This window comes from Balaenoptera ricei, chromosome 1, assembly GCF_028023285.1.
Source record: "Balaenoptera ricei isolate mBalRic1 chromosome 1, mBalRic1.hap2, whole genome shotgun sequence".
NCBI lineage: Eukaryota > Metazoa > Chordata > Mammalia > Artiodactyla > Balaenopteridae > Balaenoptera > Balaenoptera ricei.
The window spans coordinates 96,707,834-96,713,833 of NC_082639.1; positions in this window are offsets into that span (position 1 = coordinate 96,707,834).

A 6,000-nucleotide genomic window follows, 5' to 3' on the forward strand; every position below is an offset into this window, starting at 1 on the left:
CAGGAGAAGATTATCTATAATGTACTACTTACGTTTTTGTAAGTTTGATTATTGCAAAGTTTTTTTTAAAAATTTTTTAATGATAGTTCCAAAACCAAAAAAAAAAAAATCAGACTTTGGCTTTATCGATTTAGGAAATTTAAAAAATCTGTTTGCTCCATTTAGGAACGTCTTAGACCAGATAGTAATAATAAAGGTATTAAGCCTTCTGGGTTAGCAAAGGAAAAGAAAGCAACAGAAAAACAATATTTTACACACCTGCACAAAACAAAGTATTTCACTTGACAAGCTCAATGAAAGTAATACGTAGACCTGGATGGTTCAACAGGAAGGTGGGGATAAGGGTTGCGGCTCCACTCCAAAGTGCTCCCTGAACAGAATCTTCCCTGCCAAATAACTTCTGAATGTGGGAAATTCCAGGGAAGTCTGAATTTTAAAAGAATGTACAATAAGAATTGACATCCCTGCTTAACTGGTTGTGAAACCCTGAGTTAGAGCAGGCGTCAGCAAACCATAGCCCTCCCATTGTTACCAAGTCCAAGCTCACTCTGCTCGCCACACGACAGGCCAGTAAATCGAGAGACAAGGTGTTGAGGCAAGGAATAGCGACTTTATTTGGAAATCCAGCAGACCAAGAAGATGGCGGACTACGGTCCCCAAAAAACCATCTTATCGGCCTCTCGATGCCAGTTTCTTTTGTAGGACAGGGGGGAGGAGGTGAGGAAGTAAAGTAAAAAGACCATTTATCTTGCAAAATAGGAGGGGATGGGGACTTCCCTGGTGGTCCAGTGGTAAAGAATCTGCCTTACAATGCAAGAGACTCCGGTTCGATCCCTGCTCAGGGAACTAAGATCCCACATGCTGCAGGGCAACTAAGCCTGTGTGCCACAACTACTGAGCTCACGCGCCTCGACTAGAGAGCCTGTGTGCCACAAACTATAGAGCCCATGCGCTCTGGAGCCTGTGTACCACAACTAGAGAGAAGCCCGCGTGCCGCAACTAAGACCTGACACAGCCAAAAATAAATAAATAAATAAATAATAAATCTTTTAAAAAAAACAAAAAAATAGGAGGGGATGTGTTAATTTCTTCTTTTCTGCAGCCATTCACAGGTGGGCAGGGTCAGAATGTCTGTGAGCTGAACAAAAGCCTTTTAGTTTAACAGGCAGAGGGGCAGGGTTCCCTGTGGCAGGCCATTATGTATGCTTACAGCTATAGACTGTAATCTGATTACAATATCAAAAGCAACAAAAAGCAAAGCTTAAAGTAAAAGAAACAGATCCAACATGGAGTCAGAATTGGCTCTTCCCTGTTACACCATGAGCCAAATCTGGCCCACTGCCTGTGTTTGCACATCTCACAAGCTAAAAATATTTTTTACATTTTAAAATGGTTTTTAAAAATCATGACTAATATTTGTGACTTGTGAAAATTATAAGAAATTTAAATTTCAGTGTCCATAAATGAAGTTTTGTACACAAGCCACCCTGATTTATTTATGTAATGTCTATGACTGCTTTCATTCCACAATGGCAGAGTTGAGTAGGTGCAACCAAATGACCCACAAAGTCCAAACTGGCCCTTAACAGAAAAAGTTTGCTGACCCCAGGCATAAAGGTTGTGTTAGGTATAAAGGGAAAGGTGTCCAAAGGCATTTGATTTGCATTCTATTAGGTAAGAAGAGAAAGTCTCAGAGCAGAAAGTGAGAATGAAAGCATTGGAAAGTAAAGACTATCAAACAAAGAGTATTCTAGTCTAAGTAGCACATGCTAAATCCACCTGCATCCTGGCTAGGAGTCACTCTGGGGTCAGGAAACCTCAGCAAACTGATAAAGCAATTTTAAAATATTTTAAAATTTATGATTCCAATTTAGAGTCTGTAATCAATTTAGACTTAGTAATCAATTTTAAGTTACAATCAATTTTTTGTATATATACAGTATTGGAAGCTCTACACTATTGGAACTTTTAATAATGGCGTTTTGTTTATTTGTTTTATTCTGTTTTTGTTTGTTCTCCACTGCAACCACCAGATGTCGAGTTTTCTCACAATGGTTGTCACACGGGGTCTCTGGCCAACAAAGGATAATGAAATATAGGTTCACACTCCCTTCTCTGAAACTCCTGTGTTTTGAAATTGAGACTATTTCAGATTTTTAGGAAATACACAAATATACAAGTTATTATGTTACACCTATTCTGGGGCTGTGGAGCAGCATTCCATAATCAAACATGTTGATATTTCTTAAGTTTATTAATACAGAATAAGGGATAAATACAGACTAACAATAGCCTCCCGTCAGTTCAGATCAGGTTTTGCTGCCAAATTAATTTGTGCCAAACTTTAGGGGAAGACTTTTTGATTTTTAGTATTCTTTTAATTTTGGAGTTGTAGATAAAGGTTTGTAGCTCTAGAATAAGAATAACACAGTGTTTGCTGTGTAAGTGGCTTCATTTTAAATGCTTTACACAATTAGCATACTTGAGATCACCTCACAATAACCCCATGGGATAGGTACGACCTTTATCACCATTTTACGGATAAGGAAATTGAGACGGTGAGGTGAAGTAACTTGCCCAAGAGTATACAACTCCTAAATTGGTGGAGCTGGAATTAACCCAGGCAGTCTGGCTCCAGGGTTCATGCTTGACTCTAGGTACTACCAATTCTAGGAAACAGCCCCAAACCAGGATTCTAGTATCAGAGTCATATGCTGGGCTGGTTGAAAATAGAGATTCCTAGATCCTGTCTCAGACCTACTGAAACAAACTCTCAGGGCTATAAGGAAGTCAAATATCTCTCCAGAGTCAAAGTGCAGTTGATAGGTAGAGCTAGGATTTGACCCTGGTCTCTCTGGCTTCCTGTGGCCCTTCTCTGAAGTCACCGTGGGACTCCCCAAGGGTACTTTCAGGCAGTAATCCCCTGGTACTCATATCTAAGCAGAAGAAATTTAGCATGGGCATGAAGACCCAAACTGCAGGTGCCATGACTTTCCTAATACTTCCTGAATGCAAGCCCCGACCACCTAAGGAACCTGCTGCATCCTAGTGCACCAGCCTCTGCTTCTCGAAGCTAGAGCCAAATTGGGGCAGAGTTACCTACTCTTGGGGCCCCAAAGATTCATTGATGAGCAGTTGGGCCCTTGTGCTCTGGTTGTTTTTAAATCACGAAAGTTACCACACATTTCATTACTGATTCCTCTATTTCAGCTCTTAAACACCAAACAAAATGCCCTTCTCTTCAATGATTCTCTTGCCTTTGTATTTCTGTCTGGGCAAATTACTTCCCAAGGGCCATTTAGAAGTGTTTTTTAGTCAGTGGAAGTGTAATACGGAGCTGAAGGTCAACTGAGCAAAGTCGCCTCTGAGGTGCACTAGCTCTCACTGCTTGCTTTACGCAAATTTGTCAACAGAGGGGATTGGTTTGTGTAAACTTGTTTTCAAGGAAAGACTAATTTATCTCAAATCTAATGGTAAGATATGAGAAGGAGAAAACTCTCACACATACAATGGGGAGCAAACCAGCACTTGCGGCTTTTTCCTATCTGTGCTGTGGGTTTCCTAATGTCCAGCAAACAAGCTCTTTGCTCTTTTCGAATTTTCCTCTCAAAATCAAATGAAACAGGGACTTCCCTGCTGGTCCAGTAGCTAAGACTCCACGTTCCCAATGCAGGACGCCTGGGTTTGATCCCTGGTCAGGGAACTAGATCCCACATGCCGCAAGTAAGAGTTCACATGCTGCAACTAAAGATTCCACATGCCACAACTAAAAGATCCCACATGCTGCAACTAAGACCTGGCACAGCCAAATAAATAAATAAATAAATTTTAAAAATTAAAAATAAAAGAAGCACCTTAAAAAAATCAGATGAAAGTTTCACTAAATAATATGAAAATGAAGATGCTGCAACCCCTACCATTTTTCCCTCAACTGATATTTTAATTGAAGTCTTCCTTTTTCATTGTGGAAAAATACACATAACAAAGTTTACCACCTTAACCATTTTTAAGTGCCCAGTTCAGTGGTATATATATTCACATTGTTGTGGAACCATCACCACCATTCATACCCATAACTCTTCATCTTGTGAAACTGAAACTCTATACCTATTAAACAATAATTCCCCATTCCCGCCTCTCCCCAGCCCCTGGAAACCACCATTATACTTCTGTCTCTAAGAATTAGACTGCTCTAAGTACCTCATATAAGTGTAATAATACGTATTTGCCTTTTTGTGATTGGCTTATTTCACTTATCATAATGTCTTCAAGGTTCATCCATGTAGTAACATGTATCAGAATTTCCTTCCTTTTTTTAAAAAATTTATTTATCTTATTTATTTATTTTTGGCTGTGTTGGGTCTTCGCTGTTGCGCACAGGCTTTCTCTAGTTGCGGCGAGCAGGGGCTACTCTTCTTTGCGGTGCACAGGCTTCTCATTGCGGTGGCTTCTCTTGTTGCAGAACACCGGCTCTGGCGCGTGGGCTTCAGTAGTTGTGGCACACAGGCTCAGTAGTTGTGGCTTGCGGACTCTAGAGCACAGGCTCAGTAGTTGTAGTGCACGGGCTTAGTTGCTCCGCGGCATGTGGGATCTTCCCAGACCAGGGCTCGAACCCATGTCCCCTGCATTGGCAGGCGGATTCTTAACCACTGCACCACCAGGGAAGCCCAGAATTTCCTTCCTTTTTAAGACTGAATACTATCCCATTGTATGTATGTACCATATTTCGCTCATGCATACACCACAATTTACCTTCCAAGTTTTCCCTTGGAAGTTGTAAGCGTTCAACAGACTCCAGCGTTCCAAAATAATTACATCAGACTATTCTGCCAGTGCAAATGTTGTCTAGGTGGGGAGCCAGATTCCTGGGTCTTCCTACTCCACTGTATCTTCCCAGAATCCTCTCCCACAATTCCTACCATTTTACCACTTAAATATCATTTGAATATGTTCCACCATCTCCCCCCTTCCCAAGTCAAGCCTCCAGAGAAGACCGCAGCCTTGGCCAATAGCTAGACTGTAACTTCAGGAGAGGCCTTGACAAAAACTCTCCACTTAACCAAACTCTAGTCAGGCTCTCTGACCCTTCTTCTTGTCTAGGCCTTGACCTTGGCCCCCATCCTTGCTGGGCCTGCATAGCCTAGTTGTAGCAAGAATCCTGCTAAGTCACTTTAGCAAGAATCCCCTTACCCTTGATATCTGATCATATTCCTCATCCCCTACCCATGATATCTGATCATCCTGGCCTGCCTTCAGCAAGAATCCTATTAAGTCAGCTTAGCAAGAATCCCCCTTCCCTTGATGTCTCCTCTTAAGTAATTTTTCATCCACTGACCCCTTCATTCCACTTGTTGGCTACAAATTTCCAGCTGTCTTTGTCGTATTTGGAGTTGAACCCAATCTCTCTCACCTATTGCGATAGCATTGACACCTATTGCAATTGTCCTGAATAAAGTCTTCCTTACCATTTTAACAAGTGTCAGAATAATTTTTTCTTTAACAGCCTTGAGCTAGAGGCACCCAGCTAAGCCATCCCCAGATTTTTGACCCATAGAAACTCTGACATAATAAATGTTTGGTTTTTATTAAAAAAGAAAGCTCCAAGTGTTTTTATTTTTTTATTATTTATTGATTTATTTATTGGCTGTGTTGGGTCTTCATTGCTGCGTGCGGGCTTTCTCTAGTTGTAGAGAGCAGGGGCTACTCTTCGTTGTGGTGCGTGGGCTTCTCAGAGCGCAGTCTCAGTAGTTGTGGCACATGGGCTCTGTTGCTCCGCAGCATGTGGGATCCTCCGGGACCAGGGCTCAAACCCGTGTCCCCTGCATTGGTAGGCGGGTTCTTAACCACTGTGCCACCAGGGAAGTCCTAATAAATGTTTGTTTTTTTAATCCTCTAAGTATTAGGGTAATTTGCTCCACAAAGTAGAAACAAATGCATGATGTATCCTGGATACTGTGATGCACTGCTCAAATTCCCCGTCCAGGGCTGGGGCTCTCATTC